Source organism: Erinaceus europaeus, chromosome 17, assembly GCF_950295315.1.
Source record: "Erinaceus europaeus chromosome 17, mEriEur2.1, whole genome shotgun sequence".
NCBI lineage: Eukaryota > Metazoa > Chordata > Mammalia > Eulipotyphla > Erinaceidae > Erinaceus > Erinaceus europaeus.
The window spans coordinates 23,267,766-23,285,675 of NC_080178.1; the positions used below are offsets into that span (position 1 = coordinate 23,267,766).

At 35.9% G+C, this 17,910-nt stretch overlaps 1 non-coding gene across 1 annotated transcript; it reads left to right on the forward strand.

Annotated features, from left to right (window-relative positions):
- Positions 1-6,055: 6,055 nt before the first annotated feature.
- On the forward strand, positions 6,056-6,189 carry LOC132534204 (small nucleolar RNA SNORA42/SNORA80 family). Its single transcript, XR_009545877.1, has one exon. It is a non-coding gene; the product is annotated as a small nucleolar RNA SNORA42/SNORA80 family (small nucleolar RNA).
- The last annotated feature ends 11,721 nt before the right edge of the window (positions 6,190-17,910 follow it).

Consider the following 17,910-nt stretch of genomic DNA (forward strand, 5'->3'; position numbering starts at 1 on the left):
AGGTTCCTGGTTTGAGCCCCTGGCTCCCCACCAGCAGGGGAGTCACTTCACAGGTAGTGAAGCAGGTCTTCAGGTGTCTATCTTTCTCTCCCCAACACTGTCTCCTCTCCTCTCTTCATTTCTCTCTTTCCTATATAACTATGATGACATCAATAACAACAACACTAATTACTACAGCAACAATAAAAAGGGTAACAAGGGGGAAATATATGTGTATATTCTCCCAATGGATTGGGAGAAGACCTTTTTCATGTCATACATCAAACAAAAAGTTAACCAAAATATACAAAAATATCATTAAACTCAGCAACAGAAAAAATAAACCCATCCAAAAGTGAGAACAGCATATGGACAGAATATTTACGTTAGATGCAAAGGGTATATATATATTGCTCCAAATCATTGATTGCCAGAGAAATGAAAATAAAGACAACAAGGAGATCAACTTCACTACTGTACCAATGTCATACATCAGAAAGAGTAACAACAACAAATGGTAAGGAGCTTGTGGAGGCGGGGTAAAGAAACAGTCTTTCATTGCTGTGGGAATGTAAATTAGTTCTAGTTCTACTCCTGTGGAGAACTCTCAGAAGGCTAGATATGGGCCTATGACCTGGAAATTCCAGTCCTGGGGGAAAATCCTAAGGAAATAAATGCACCCATCATAAAGTCTATGTATAACCATGTTCATAGCAGCACAATTTGTAATAGCCTAAACTTGGAAGTAGTCTACATATCCTTTTTGCTGGCTTATAGATGGTATATATTTTTTCCACTGTGGTTCCTTTTTGGCCCCTCCTTTATAGTTTATTTCCTACATGCCTGAAAATTCTGTTTCCACTTAGAATCCCCAGGGTTTGAATCAGTATTCTGGGAGAGTCTATCTCCTTTCTGCTTTCAGGTCTCTATCTTCAGTGGCATACATATCCAATACCAGATGAGTGGCTAAAAAAAAACTATGGTATATAATATGTGGAATATTACTCATCTGTTAAAAATGCTGAGGTCACCTTCTTCACTTCAACGTGATGAGCTTGTAGAAGTAATGTTAAGTAAAATAAGCCAGAAAGAGAAGAATGTATATGGATGGTATCACTCAAGGGCAGAATTTTAAGAGACAGGAACAGAAATGGAAAACACAAAGTGAAATTTGGTGTAGTGCACCAAAGCAAAGGTCTCTGGCAGAGGAAAACAGACAGAGAGAGGAGAAGGGAGAATTTTCAGGTCCTGGTACATGATGATGGAAAAGGACCCAAGTTGGAATTAAAAGTTTTGTAGATACCTACTGTACAGAGACAGGAGATTGTACCCACGAGCCAATTTTACTGTAAACCATTAACCTCCCAATAATTAAAAAAAATATATTTGTTGCACAAATGAATGCAGTAAATAAGGCATTATAAGTTAGTTCCTTTAATTGTATGCATGCAGGTCACATGTTGCTACTTTCTTTTCCCAAATATTAAAGGCATCCATTAACATCTACAACATAATTTTTATGGTTGATTTACTTTTATTGAGTGAAAATTAGTTTACAATGGTATATAACATGTGTGTAGTATAATTTCACACCTATATATGCAACTCTTCACCAAAGTTCTTTTTTTTTAAATTTTTTTATTATCTTTATTTATTGGATAGAGACAGTCAGAAATTGAGAGGGAAGGGAGGGGTAGAGAGAGTGAGGGACAGGAGACACCTCTCCACCAAAGTTCTCATGCAAATACTTTCTCCCTCTACCTTTTCCTATCATTCTGCTCTAATAACTGCCATAGTTTTCAGAGTCTGTGAGTTAGCGTGGTTACTACTGCTTCTTGCAGGTGGCCTTCTTAGCATTCCTCCCTACTCTTCTTTTTGAGTTGGCGATTTTTCTCCATGTCATGGCTTATTAGAATTGTATCTTTGAATTTTATATTTAAGTTGGAGATTGATTATGTAATAGAATTTGACAAAACAGGGAGGTGGCTCATCAAATGGTGCATATATCTTGCCTGTACAAGTTCCAGTGTTTATCCATCTCACCATAGGTGAATAAAAAGTGCTCTGTTCTCTTTCTCTGCTATGATTAGATAGATAGATAAATAAATAAATCGATATTTTAACTGAAAATAAATTTTCTTCTCTACTGAAAAGTTAGGGGTATCACCTAGTTTCCATTTAATAAGGACATTACCTTGATACCTGACTTTAGCTCTTTGTCAAAGCTCCATCGTGTTTTACCTCATACCTTTCTTATTTTCAGAAATTGGAAGAGGATATAATAATTTTTTCTTTTTTTCTTTTTTTTTCCATTAGTGTTATCTCTGGGTCTTAGTGTCTGAATAATGACTCCACTGTTCCTAGTAGTCATATTTTGTCTCCCTTTCTTCCTTCCTTTCTTCCTTTCACCTTCCCACTTTCCTTCCCTCTTTTCACTAAAGAGACACAGATAAAGGAGAGAGGGAGAAAGAAAGATACCTGCAGCACTACTCTACAACTTTTCTCCTGTAGGTGGTGAGTGGAGACTTGGACTTGGGGCATTCAGTCCCCATATATTCAAGTTTAAAGATCGTCTAGTTATTCACCCTGTATGTAATTCATGGAAACAAAACTCAGCAAGTTCACTTGGTACATTTGTACATTCAGGTTCACAGCTAACAGCTTTGGGTTTCTGCTCTCACTTGCTATGTGTGTAATAAACCGTTTACCCACTGATGAGTGACTTAATAATAAAATGGAGAACAAGTTCTAACTTAGCAAAATCAAGGAGCTACCCACAGAGAAAAGAAGCACTTTTCTTTTAAACTCTAATTTTTAAAAAATGAAAAAAAAAGTGAAAAAAAAATGAGTGAGAATCTTTTTTTTGTTGTTCTCAGATCAAGAAATAAATTCCAAGTAGCAACACTTTTCCTTATTTTTTAAAATTTTCTCTATATTGAATTGGTGAAAATTAGACAATTTGTACATCTATTATAAGTTGCTTTAGTGATTCCCAGAGAAGTAAGCTACAGTCCTTTTGCTCCACAGCTGCAGAGTATTCCACTGCAGTAAAGAAGGATCAAGTAAAGGTTTTCAGCAAAGCACCTATAATATAGAGAGTTTTCAGGAGTAGTTGAATTTTACTCTATAAAATTACACATGTGGGATAAATTTGAACTGTCTAATTAGTTAGTTGGCTCAATTAAAAAGCTGTATTTATGTCATAGGAAAAGAAACATTATTTTCAAACCATCAATTTACAGAGAAAAATTGTTTTATATATAGCCCATTATATATGGAGAAATGGATATGTAGACTTTGGGGTCATATACAAATAGAATATTTTTACCCTTTTAATTACATAAAAGAAGAGAGTGTGCATATTAATGCAGTAGAATGTTGGATTTAAAATGAGAAAATCAATGTCATTATCTCATTTGTTCAGTGTGGTTATTGGGTAAGCTATTAAAGATCTCTAAGTCTCCTTAATAAAATTTAAGTATCAATTTTAAGTTCTCATACAATACATTGTAGTTATAAAAAAGTTATCAAAACTGAATGAAAATACATACCTGAAAGTATTAAAGGACTTTATATATATGAATGTCTCAATAACTCTATGGACAGCAACCTTATTATTATTGCAATTTTACAGATAATTAGCTACCATGGAATTAAATGTCATGGAAAAGCCTTCATAGAGTTCCCAACTGTTCAAACAGTTTTAAATGATTATTATCATTTAAATGATTATTATCCTATTATCAACGTTATGTAATTTATCAATAATCAACTGTAGCATATCATAGGTTGTTCTTATTCCTTTACATAGTTTCATACATCTAAACTTTGATACTTATGTCAAAAATGGCAACTTTGGAAAGGAATTTTCCATACATATCAAAGATGTAGTAACAACTACATAACCTAGTTACTATTAAGTAAAGTTTGGTTTTAGGGTAGATAGCTCTGTTTATAATTTTTAATCTTTTGGGCTTATTCTGTAATCAAGATGTGGCTCAAATGTCTCCTGATTTTTTATTTTTATGAACAAACACATATAAATGCACATACTTTTTGACCTTCATTTCAAGCCATAGTTATTTCTTGAAAATAGGAATTAGTAATCATATTTCATAATGGAGGACAACAGAGATTTGTTACAATTCTCTAGGCTTGCAAAAATTGGTCCAGCCTCTGTGGAGAGCTGTTTGGAGAACTCTCACAAGGCTAGACATGGACCTTCCATATGACCCAGTAATTCCTCTCCTGGGGTTATACCCCAAGGACTCCATAACACCCAACCAAAAAGATGTGTGTACTCCTATGTTCATAGCAGCACAATTCATAATAGCTAAAACCTGGAAGCAACCCAGGTGCCCAACAACAGATGAGTGGCTGAGAAAGCTGTGGTATATATACATAATGGAATACTCTGCAGCTACTAAGAACAATGAATTCAACTTCTTTGACCCATCTTGGTCAGAGATAGAAGGAATTATGTTAAGTGAGCTAAGTCAGAAAGATAAAGATGAGTATGGGATGATCCCACTCATCAACAGAAGTTGAGAAAGAAGATCATAAAGGGAAATTAAAGGCAGGATCTGACTAAATTGAAAGTAGGGCACCAAAGTAAAAACCCTGTGTTGAGCGGGAGGGTGGACATGCGGCTTCCTGGGCCAGCGGGGGTGGGGGAGGGGGTGGAGGAGGGTGGGTGGGATGGGACACAATCTTTTGGTGATGGGAATGGTGTTTATGTGCACACCTATTAAATTGTAGTCATATAAATCACCAATTATTATGAGGGGGGAAAATTGATTGTATGTCTAACAAAGGGACTTTTCAAAGTCAACCCAATTACCAAATAATGTGATAACAGTAACTATCCATTGTCTTCTTTAACCCTAAGACAACAGGAACCTCACATCTCCACTACAGAGCCTAAACTTCCCCCAGTCCTGGGACTCTAGGTTAGGGGCCACTTTCCCATATGCTTCTCCCAATTTTTATCAAATAATATTGCATCCGCTGATTGCAACCTATCAACGCAAGTGCCACCCAATCATGCTTCACTTCAGACGGTGTCCAGAGACTTCAGGTGTGGAATGACAACCCTTCATCTTCCTTACTCGGGTGAGACCTTTCCTTTCATAGTATTCTCTAATTCTATCCCAGGTGGTTCACTTCCTAACAAAGTCCCAAAACCTAGATATGGACCAGGTTCCAGGAGATAGAGCATATGTTCACACGTATCCATAAACTACTGCAAAATATATACCTGAAAGCAGTAGTACACTAGAGTTTGCAGTGAGTACCCCCCAACACTTCATCTTCACTATTCCAACCTTTGCATCCATGATTCTTCAACAATTTGTTTGGCTTTGTATGTTAACTCTCTTTTCAGCCACCAGGTTCCAGATGCCATCAGGATGCCGGCCAGGCTTCCCTGGACTGAAGACCCCACCAATGCATCCTGGAGCTCCACTTCCCCAGAGTCTCACCCTACTAGGGAAAGAGAGAGGCAGACTGGGAGTATGAATCAACCAGTCAACACCCATGTTCAGCGGGGAAGCAATTACAGAAGCCAGACTTCCCACCTTCTGCAACCCACAATGACCCTGGGTCCATGCTCCCAGAGGGGTAGAGAATGAGAAAGCTATCAGGGGAGGGGATGGGATATGGAGATTGGGTGGTGGTAATTGTGTGGAGTTGTACCCCCCCCATCCTATGATTTTATTAATGTCTCCTTTCTTAAATAAATTAATTAATTAAAAAAAAGAAAAACAAAAAATATTTTCTCAATGAGCAAGGGTTGTTCTAGGTGCTATGAGGAGGTCTAAGGAGTTTTTGTCTGTGTCTATTTGTCTTCCAGCCATATATAATTGATCATATATGGTAGATATGATGGTAGAAAAGGGGGAAAATATAGCAATTCTTCTCCTGGATATATCCAAAGTAAGCAAAAGTACTCATAGGGAGAGATCTACAAACTATAATAGCCTAAAATTCATAGCAACCCTGATGGCCAGTAAGACATAAGTGGCTAAAAATGGTGTTATATAGTCAAGTAGATTACTACTCAGCTGTTAAAAATGATGAACTCTGATGGATTTATGGAGGTCTTTCCCCGTGGGTCTAATAGTATACATATGCCAGAGTGAATCGCAGCTTCAAACCATTGCCCAGCCCTATCAACTGTGGGCTGTAAGGACTGAAAGAGGCTGTACAGTTGAAATAGAAATTGAAAACATGTATTAAAAAATGAAAATTTAAAAAGTGATGAAGTCATCTATTTTGTCATATCTTGAATGTAACTTGAGGAAATCATATTAAGTTTAGTCAAAAAGAGAGGGACCAGATGATCTCACTTATAGGTCAAACTTAAGAGAGAAACATAGAAAGAGAAAACACAAAGTAAAACTTGGAATGCTGCATTTCACCAAATCAAAAGATTCTGAATAAGGAGAAGAAGGTAGTGGTTGGAGAAGGTCTTGTAGCCCCTGGTGCATTATGGTGTAGAAGAACATAAGTTAGAGATAAAAGTGTTTTGCAGACACATAGCATGGATGTATTAGAAATTGTACCCATATGTCATTAACTGTACAGTGAAACATTACCCCCTCAAATAAAATGATTTGTAAAAAATAAAATAAAGAAGGGAAAATAAATTTTCTACTCAGTCATTTTTTAAAAATTATTTTAGTAGACAATGAAATAGAATACATAAGAAAAAAATATTGCTTTCATTTTTACTCTCCACATTAATAGGGGTACATACATACTTCAGGCTAGATATTTCTAATTTCTATTATCATTGAACGTAGCTATGATGATCAGGACAGCAAAAGACTAATGAAATGCCATTTAACTTATAAGTAACACAGCTAAGTTGCAAATAAAACTGTAGTCACACTTTGATTTACTGTTGTTAGTCTATATGTTAATTATGCATCATTTTCCTAAAAAGATTATTTAGCTTATTAGAAGATAACACCTATCAAAGACAGAATTTTAATTAAAGACTTTGTCTCAGTACATTTTATAAGGCAAGAAGAGCAAACATCTATGAAAATTTATTCAATTATTTCCCTTTAAGAAATGAATTATATTATAAAACTTTGGAAAATGCTAGACATTTGTAGAGCCCATATTATATGAAAATAATACTAGTTACTAGCTTACAGAAAAAAATAAAGATGTAACAAAGCTGGTGTGAGCAAATTTTTTAATGTGGAACACAACCATGATCATTGTTTAACATTATTTTACTCAAGACTTCTGGGAGGCATGGCCATAAAGTAAGGGTGAACAGAATAAACTCTTTCTCAAAACAACAAAAATCTACAACTATCAATCTTAAAAAACCTCACCAACTACAGCTGAGAGATCTAAGGAAGCACTGTGGCTTCATGTGGGTCCTCACATGAGTGGTTTAGGTGAGAAGAGCGTGAGGGCTTAAAAACAAACACATAGATATTATGTGCTTCTGAAGAGGTCAGAGCCATTTCCCCCTCAGCAGCCAAAGAACGCTGAATGTGAGAGAAGGAAATCCATGAGAATAAATCCATGACCTCAGTGGTGTAAGCCTACTGAACAAGGACATGGGACATTTCTAAGAAAAAGCAGTTTTCCTTTAATAAAACTAAGGAAGACATAAATAAAAGAAATTCAAAGCAACTGGTGGCTAAATGGTAAATTGAGCCTGACTTTTCTGAATGTAACAGCTATCAGCAGCAAAGTCCTGAGATTTAAAAACATACAAAGAAACCATAGATGTGTAACACACAGAGTAGAAAACAGTTCGTATAAACAAAGGGAGGCCCAGTGATTACGACAATAGCACCACCTGCTGGCCAGCAACAACCAACATAATAAATGTGTAAACAGAAAAACTGCAAAAACAACTACATATGAAAAAACAGATAGATATAAGTCAAACAGAAGGACCCAGGAAATTAGAAAGATAGAGGGACTGTCAGAGAAAGACTACAGGAAATTCATTATGAGGATTCTCCAAGAATAAAAGTTTATTCATGATTTGAAAGAATATTTCACAAAGGAGTGAGAAACACAAAAGAAGAGCTCTGAACAAAGTACTATAAGAAACGGAAAACATGAAAGAAGAGCTTTAATCAGAGTTCACTAAGCAGTTAGGAAGCATAAAAGATAAACCTCAAACAGACTGCAAGGAGTAAAGGACACTCTGAGGGCAAAATAAGCTCAGGTATAAAGAAGGCTTCGTAGTAAATTAATGCAGAAGAAAAAATATCTAATCTAGATGATACAAATAGCTCACTCATTCAATTTAAAGAAGAGGGAAGGGGCCAGCTGGTGCGCACCTGATTAAATGCACATGTTACAATGCACAAGGACCCAGGTTCAAGCCCCTGGTCTGCACCTGCATGAGGAAACCTTTACAAGTGGTGAAGCAAGACTACAGGTGTCTCTCTGACTCTCTCCCTCTCTAGCTCCCCTGGCCCTCTTGATTTCTGGCTGTTTCTATCCAACAAATAAATATGTAATATGTATTTTTTTAAGATGAGGGAGGAAATGTTTCAAAAGAATGAAGCAATTTTCTGTGAAATTACAAAATCCATCAAAAGGTTGAATGAAAAAGTGATAGGAATCCCTGAGGAAGAGCACAGGGTGAAAGGAACAAAGACCATATTCAGGAAAATAATAGCTGAAAACTTTCATCAGTTAGGCAATCCTCAGAACATATATCCAAGAGGCAGAGTGTACACTCAGGTACTTGAATGAAAAATGACCAACACCAAGGCATACTATTTAATACTATCAAAACTCAATGACAAAAAAAAAAAAGCAGGATGATAGGGAAAAGAGTTATATACAAAGGTAGAGCTATAAATGTTTTTAAAAAGATGACCCACTTGATTAAGCACACACACTATCGTGCAAAAGTTCAAGACCCTGGATCTTACCTACAGAGAGGGACCTTCACAAGCTGTGAAGTGGATCTGCAGTTATATCTCTGTCTCTCTCCTTCTCTATCTCTCCCTCCCCTATCAATTTCTCTCTGTCTCTATCCAAAAATAATTATAAAAAATTAAAAAGGGGGCAGGTGGTGTCACACTGGGAAAAGTGTATAGTATAAAGTGCAAGGACCTGTGCAAGGATCCTAGTTCAAGCCCCGGCTCCCCACCTACAGGGGGGTTACTTCATAAGTGGTGAAGCATGACTGCATGTGTCTATCTTTCTCTGCCCCCCTCACTCCCCTCTTTATTTCTCTCTGTCCTATCCAATGGAGAAAAAAATGGCCACTAGGAGCAGTGGATTCATAGTGCTGGCATCAAGCCTCAGTGATAAGCCTGGAGGCATAAATAAATAAATAAATAAATAAGAAGGTAGATTTATCAGTCTTTTATCAGACTTCTCTTCACTGATCCTAGAAGAAAGGAGAGAGTGGAATGACATTTAAAGTACTAAGAAGAGGAATTTCTTACCACAGATCTTGTACCCTACAAAATTATTCTTCAAACATGAGGCAGACAAAAATGTCTCTTTAAATATTCAAAAGCTAAAATAATTTGCCAAATTCAACCCCACCTGACAAGAATTAAAAGGAGTCTCACAAAAAAAAAATAAATAAAAGAAGAGACAAAGCTTATTCTAGGCAATGTGAACTAGAGTAGACTAGAATGAAGAACACAATAAAAATAGAGTATTAAAATAAATAAAGGAGGGAATGAATGGACACAATTTTTCTATCAAATATTGGTTAATCAAGACCAATCAAGAAATGAATACATGTTCTTCTCAAGTATACATGGAACATTCACAAAGATAGCCTAAACAAATATGTGAATATTAAAATTATAAAGTGCATCATCTTATACCATGATGGTATGAAGCTAAGAATCAATCACAAAAAGAAAAGAAATCCCTCCAAATTCTGGAAACTAAACATGTTCCTGAATAACACATAGGTAATTGAAGAAATTTTTAAAAAGAAATTAAGTCTTTTGCTTTGGTGCAATACACCATTTCCAGTCAATATTTCACTTTGTACTCTCCCTCCCTGTCTCTACTTTATCAAGTCCTGCTAATAACTGAGATTATTTAGTTTTCATCCTTTTCTTTCTGGCTTACCTCACTAATGTGATGTCCTTGAGTTTCATCCAAGAAGATACAAAGAAGACAACCTCATTGATTTTAACAGTTGAGTAGTATTCCACAATTTGTTTAACTATTCATCTGATGTTGGACATCTGGGTTGCTTCCAGGTTCTGTCAATTAAGAACAGTGCTTCTATGAACATAGGTATACAAAGGTCTCTTCTGATAGGTCTTTGTGTTTCCTTTCAGTAAATCCTCAGGAGAGGAATTGCTGAGTTGTAGAGTAGATCCATTCCTAATGTCTCAACTCTTAGTCCCAGAACTTTGGGATTCTGATCATATTGCTTGGTGTTTCTTCTCTTTGATCCCTTACCCTACTATACTGCCTCCATTGACCTCCACTAAGTCAATGCTGCCAGTGCTACAATGTCACATCATGATGCTACTGACATGTTACTGCAGATTGACTCCAGAGACACCAAGTCTGAGAAGTCAACCTCCCAACAGTTTTTAACCTGGTGATATCTTTCCCAACACATGGGACTACCTAGTACCATTTCAGTGGCATATTTTCTAACACAGTTACAAATGCTAGATACATAGAAAGCATTTCCATAATAGAAGCAAAAAGGTATAGAGATCAAAAAATGATAATTATTTCCCAATAGATAATGTAACCTCTCTAAGTGATAGATTTGTTAAAGAAAAAAAATAGGTGGAAGAATTTGAAAATATGATCTAAAGCAGATCAAATATCTCAGTCCATGAATTTATCACATTGAAGTTGATTAAGCAAAACTGAAATAACTCAATAGTATTCTCAAAGGACTTTCTTTTAGAATTGGTAATTTTGTATGTTTTTCCTGGGGGCAAAAAAAAAGAATGAAAGAAAAAAAAAGAAAATATGAAAAAAATGTGAAAATTCATATTTGACTTATAGCAATTTGTTTATTTGTTAGATGCATAAGCACTGCTTTTTTTTTTTGAGGGGGTTAATGTTTTGCAGTCATTGACATATGCATACCATTTCATTATGTATCAGGCCTGCAAAGTTTTCTTCCTATTCTCCTTTCCCTTCCCTTCTCAGAGTCCTTTGCTTTGGTGCAATATGCCATGTCCAGTCCACATTTCACCTTGTGCTCTCCCTCCCCATCCCTACTTTATTAAGTTCTGCTAATAAGTGAGATGATTTAATATTTCCCCTTTATTATTTTATCTCATTCAACATGATGTCCTTAAATTTCAAACAAGAGGATACAAAGGAGACAACTTCATCATTTATAACAGATGAGTAGCATTCCATCACATATATATCTGATGTTGGACATGTAGGTTGCTTCCAGGTTCTGACTTCCATACTGTTTTTATCTTATATGTCAATTTTAACTTGGAGTACTTTTTTTTTAATGATTTCAATATTACTATAAAATTAATTTTAAATAATACAACTTTAAAGTGCCTTCTTATTCATTTCATGATGTGATGTTATTTAATTTCATCTCCCATTTCCATTAATTTTTTTTTATTTCCAAACTTCTCCCAAATTACAAAATAAAACTAAGAACAAGATATTCAGTAGGTTATGATAAAGTAAAAGAGTATAGAAGATAAAAGTGAGGGAAGATTGTTTCCATTTTCTATAATTTATAACACCTCCCATAGATTTTAATTTTATTCTCAAAATAACTCACAATATATGAACTGTATCCTTATTATGTATTGAAACTGGGATTTTCAAGCAGGGTGAGGGTGGTAAAAAAATGTTCATTTTTCACACAATGGAGAAGCTTAATTAAATATCAAGTTAATCTAATATCAAAGTTTGTGCACTTAATGACACCTTTTTTTCTACTTTCTGAAATAAAACTTGGTACACATTTGTTTGCCTCAAAGCAAAGAAAGAAAGGAAGAAAGTAATAAAAAATTAACTCCTACATTTTTGAGAAATAAGTGTTATGCTTTCTTAATGCTAATAGTATGAAAGGGATTAAACTCCTGTCTAACTGTATTTTGGCTCATGAAAAGATGTTATTAAGGAAATTTTGAGAAGAAGTTAATTTATCTGATGATAATATAATCTTAATTGTTTTTGAAATTAAAAACTGAAGGGCAAGGGAAGACCATTCTTCATATCTCAAATACTAAAAGTAGGAGGTATAAGAATCTATTCCTTCTTTGAATGAGCTGAACTTCCTTTTTTTAATTTGAAATATTAGAAACTGGCTTAGGGTGCCCATCCCAGTATAAATTGCATAGCTGTCACACAGAAGACTTGCATGCTACCATATGCTAGAGTGGAACATAGGTCCCCTCATGAAAATAAAGTTCAAAGTAAAAGGAAACTGCTATAAAAACTTTATGGTAGCATTTGTAATAGTTACACTGCTGGGGTCATCTTCATTGAGATCAAGGGAACAATTAAAAAAATCATTAAGTATCTAAGCAGAGATGTAGAATGCCAGAATTATAGGCAATGGTTGGGTTAATTTAATTTTTTCAGATTAAGGAGAGAGATTGAGAAATAATATATGCTATAGAAACACATAGTAGAGGTTCCCGGAAGATGGCGGACTGAAAAGCTGCTAGTGGCTTGAGCTCTGACCACATCTTCTGGAAACAGTAGGATTTTCTGCCTTTAGTAGACCAGTCAATAAGGGGTCCTAGCGGTGACACCAAGAAGGTGACTATAACTTAATTTGGGTTAAAATATAGAGTAGGAAAAAAGGGAAAAAAAATTTTTTTCTTTTTTTTAAATTATTAAGCACACCTCCTCCCCCTCCCCCTACTCCCCATAAACAGTCCCTGGGGACCAGCTCCTAGCAGGCTCCCCTGCTGAGCCCCTATCTTTACCAAAATTCCTGACCCACCAGGGAGTATCATTCATTCTAAGTCTATACCCTTCTGAAACCTCTGGCCTTTTTTCTTTCTAAGTAGCCAACCCCCCCCACCTCACCCCGCATAGATAATTAAATAATTAAAAATAAATAAATTAAAAAAAAAACTCCTTTCACCACTCTTTTATGACTGTTATTTTTCTTATCTTTTTCTTTTTTCTCTCTCTCTTTCTTTTTTTTTTTTCTCTTTTTCTCATTCTTGCCATCCTTTCTTCCTTAACCTACAGCTTTCAAAGCCACAGGCCCCATCCCCCAACCACCAAACAGTGTGATTTTTGAATTCACTGATACACATTTGGGAATTATTTGGGGGAAGAATTCTGACTCAGAGTAGGACTCTCACTGCGAGTATCTCTGCTCAACATCCCTTCATCCTTTAGCTACCCCTAGAATATATAGTGGATAGTAGATCTGCATAACTGTCTGTTTCAGCTATCCTTGTCTAGTCTTGAGGGTTTTTTGTTTGTTTGTTTGTTTTTTCTCTTTCTTAACAATCAGCTGCTCTCTGATCAGGAGATTTGAGGTAATCTGGGACAGGTTTTTTTTTTTTAAGCTGCTCTATTTTATTATTAATATTATATAAAAGCATATATCTCCCCCCCCCCTTTAGGTTGCTCAGAATTAACTCTTAGGGTATCTTTCACTGCTAGGGTAGTAGGCATCTTATCTATTGTGGGAAGAACTTGTCTCCTTACTCCTACCTCCTCTACCTCCCCTCCCTCCTCCTCCTAGCTAATTAAAAAATTAAATTAAAAAGAAAGATATCAAAAAAAAACCTTTCCTTTAACTGCTCTTTAATTACAGCTCTTTTTCTTATCTTTTCGCTTTTCTCTCCCTTGTCTCTTTTCTTTTTTTTTTTTTTTATCTTGTCATACACTTCTTCCTTCCTTCTTCTTTGCCTTTCTGAATTTGTGAATTATTTTGGGGAAGAAATCTGACTCACAGTGGAATCTCTATGTGTGTATCTCTGCTCTACTTTCCTTTCCCCTCTTGTTACCCCTAGAATATACAGTGGATAGTAGATTCGCATAACTGTCTATTCTTGCTATCCCTTCTTTCTTTTCTCTGTCTTCTTCAACTGGGATTTGGTTACTATTTTTTCACGGACTGGAGAAATTCTTTGGCTAACTGGTAGTGATTAAACTGCTTCAATACGTGCTTCAGTTGCTACTGTAATTCCTGAGGTTGGTGAAAGCAATTGTCATAAAGGTATTTAGTACAGTGTTGCTTGTACTCAAGACACAACAACTGAGGAACAACAGAGCATAAAAAAAAGAAACACATAAATTTAAAAAAAAGGGCAGATCAAAAACAAATAAAACTGCTACTCCAATGAATGAAGACAAGAGCCCAGAAGAAACTACAAATGAGCCAGAAGTAACCATAGATATGGAAAGTATACAAGCAATAATAAACTTATTAATCACAGAAATGAAAACATCATTGGAGGAAAGGAATGGCAGTATTAGGGAAACAACAGTTGAGACCCCCAAGGAAAATACTGCTTATCTTGAGGCAATTAGAGAACTGAAAGCTGAAATAGCTGTAATGAAGACAGAAGCTGAGGCAAGGGAAAGCAGACTAACAGAAGCAGAAAACAGAATTAGTCAGACAGAGGATGAGTTAGAGTAAACTAAGAAAGACATGAAAGAGCTTAAAAAGAGATTGAGAGACACTGAAAACAACAACAGAGACATATGGGATGATCTCAAAAGAAGTAACATTCACATAATTGGCCTGCCAGAGGAAGAAAGAGAGGAAGGGGAAGTAAACATTATAGAGGAAATAATAGAAGAAAACTTCCCAGATTTGAATAACAGAAAGGACATCAAGATTCAAGAGGCCCAGAGAATACCAAACAGAATCAACCCAGACCTGAAGACACCAAGACACATCATAGTCACAATGAGAAGAAGTAAGGATAAAGAAAGGATCCTAAAGGCTGCAAGAGAGAAACAAAAAGTCACATACAAGGGAAAACCCATAAGATTATCTGCAGACTTCTCCACTCAAACTCTAAAAGCCAGAAGGGAATGGCAAGATATCTATCGAGCCCTGAATGAAAAAGGGATTCAACCAGGGGTAATATATCCTGCTAGACTTTCATTCAAACTAGATGGAGGGATCAAAACCTTCTTAGAATAACAACAGTTAAAGAAGGCAACCATCACCAAACCGGCCCTGAAAGAGGTTCTAAAAGACCTCTTATAAGCAAGAACATCACTATAATACTTGCAATATATCAGAGCAAACAATTTTTTTTGAACAATGGCACTACAACACATTAAATCCATAATATCAACAAATGTCAATGGCTTAAACTCACCCATCAAAAGGCACAGGGTGGGGGGATGGATCAGAAAACATAACCCAACCATATGCTGCTTGCAAGAATCCCATCTATCACAACAAGATAAACACAGACATAAAGTGCAAGGATGGAAAACTATCATACAGGCTAACAGACCACAAAAAAGGACAGGAACAGCCATTCTCATCTCAGACATGATAGATTTTAAATTAAAGAAAGTAAGAAAAGACAGGCAAGGACATTACATAATGATTAGAGGATCAATCAGCCAAGAAGACTAACAATTATTAACATCTATGCACCCAATGAGGGACCATCTAAATATGTCAAGCACTTACTTATTGATGTATTCAAAAATACATCAATAGTAATACAATAATAGTGGGAGACTTCAATAACCCACTCTCACACTTAGACGGATAAACAAAGCAGAAAATCAACAAAGATACAAGAGAATTGAATGAAGAGATTGACAGACTAGACCTCTTAGACATTTTCGGAGTCCTTCACCCCAAAAAACTGGAATACACCTTCTTTTCAAATCCACATAACACATCCTCAAGGATTGACCACATGTTAGGCCACAAAGACAGCATCAATAAATTCAAGAGCATTGAAATCATCACAAGTATCTTCTCAGACCAAAGTGGAGTAAAATAACATTTAATAACAAACAGACAATTATTAAAAGACACAGAATTTGGAAACTACACAACATACTCCTTAAGAACCACTGGGTCAGAGATTCACTCAAACAGGAAATTCAAATGTTCCTCGAAACAAATGAAAATGAAGATACAAGCTATCAAAATATTAGGGACACAGCTAAAGCAGTACTGAGAAGGAAACTTATAGCCATACAATCACATATTAAACACCAAGAAGAAGCTCAAATGAATGACCTTACTGCAAACCTCAAGGACTTAGAGGAAGAGGAACAAAGGAACCCTAATGCAACCAGAAGGACAGAAATCACTAAAGTTAGAGCAGAAATAAACAACATCGAAAATAAAAAAAACATACAAAAGATCAATGAAGCTGAATCTTCGTTCTTTGAAAGATTAAACAAAATTTACAAACCCCTAGCCAGACTCACCAAACAAAAAAGAGAGGACTCAAATTAATAGAATTGTAAACAATGGAGGAGATATCACAACTGACACCACAGAAATCCAGAGAATCCTGCGAAACTTCTATAAAGAACTATATGCCACCAAGCTAGAGAATCTGGAAGAAATGGAACAATTTCTAGAAGCATATGCCCTTCCAAAACTGAACCAAGAAGAACTACAAAATCTAAATGCACCAATCACAGACAAAGAAATTGAAACCGTTATTAAGAATCTCCCCAACAACAAAAGTCCTGGACCAGATGGCTTCACAAACGAATTCTACAAAACTTTCAGGAAACAGTTAGTACCCAGAAAAAAATGATTAAATTGGACTCTCCAAGATTTTTAAAAATTCAACACAGCAAAAGAGAACTCCACAAGGATAAACTGGCAAAAAGGCAGTTGGAAGAAGATATTTGCACATCACAGATCTGACAAGAGATTGCTAACAAACATCTATAAAGAACTTACACAATTCAACAATGACAGAATACAATGAAGATGTGTACAGAAATTACGAATAGTTTTCCTACAGAAAAATATGCATATGATACACAGACATGAATAAATTACCCACTTATCACTAGAGAAATGCAAATTAAATCCATAATTAGGTACCATCTTACACCTCTGAGAATGAATCACATCAACAAATCAAAAGATAACACCTATGGTAAGAATGTGTAGAAAAAGAAAGTCTATTGTATTTTGGTGGGAATGCAAAGCAGTATACCCCTTCTAGAAAATGGAGATCTCTCCCCAACAACAAAAGTCCTGGACCAGATGGCTTCACAAATGAATTCTACAAAACTTTCAGGAAACAGTTAGTATCCATACTTCTTAAGCTTTTCCATAAGACTGAAGAAACAGGAATACTCCCTTCCACCTTCTATAAAGCCAACATCACCCTGATACCAAAAGCTGATAGGGACAGAACAAAAAAGGAAAATTACAGACCAATATCTCTGATGAACATAGATGCCAAAATATTAAACAAGATCTTGGCCAACCAGATACAGCAACATATCAAAAAGATTGTTTATCATGACCAAGTGGGATTCATCCCAGGAATGCAAGGCTGGTTCAACATCCGTAAGTCAATCTATGTCATTCAACCCATCAATAAAAGCAAAGCCAAAAACCACATGATTTTCTCAATAGATGCAGAGAAAGCCTTTGACAAAATCCAACACCCGTTCATGCTCAAAACTCTACAAAAAATGGGAATAGATGGGAAAATCCTCAAGATAGTGGAGTCTATATATAGCAAACCTACAGCCAACATCATTCTCAATGGAAAGAAGCTGAAAGCATTCCCCCTCAGGTCGGGGACTAGACAGGGCTGTCCACTGTCACCGTTACTCTTCAACATGGTATTGGAAGTTCTTGCCATAGCAATCAGGCAAGAGAAAGGAATCAAAGGAATACAGTTTGGAAGGGAAGAAGTCAAGCTCTCCCTATTTGCAGATGATATGATAGTATACATAGAAAGACCTAAAGAATCCAGTAGAAAACTACTGGAAGTTATTAGGCAATATAGCAAGGTATCAGGCTACAAA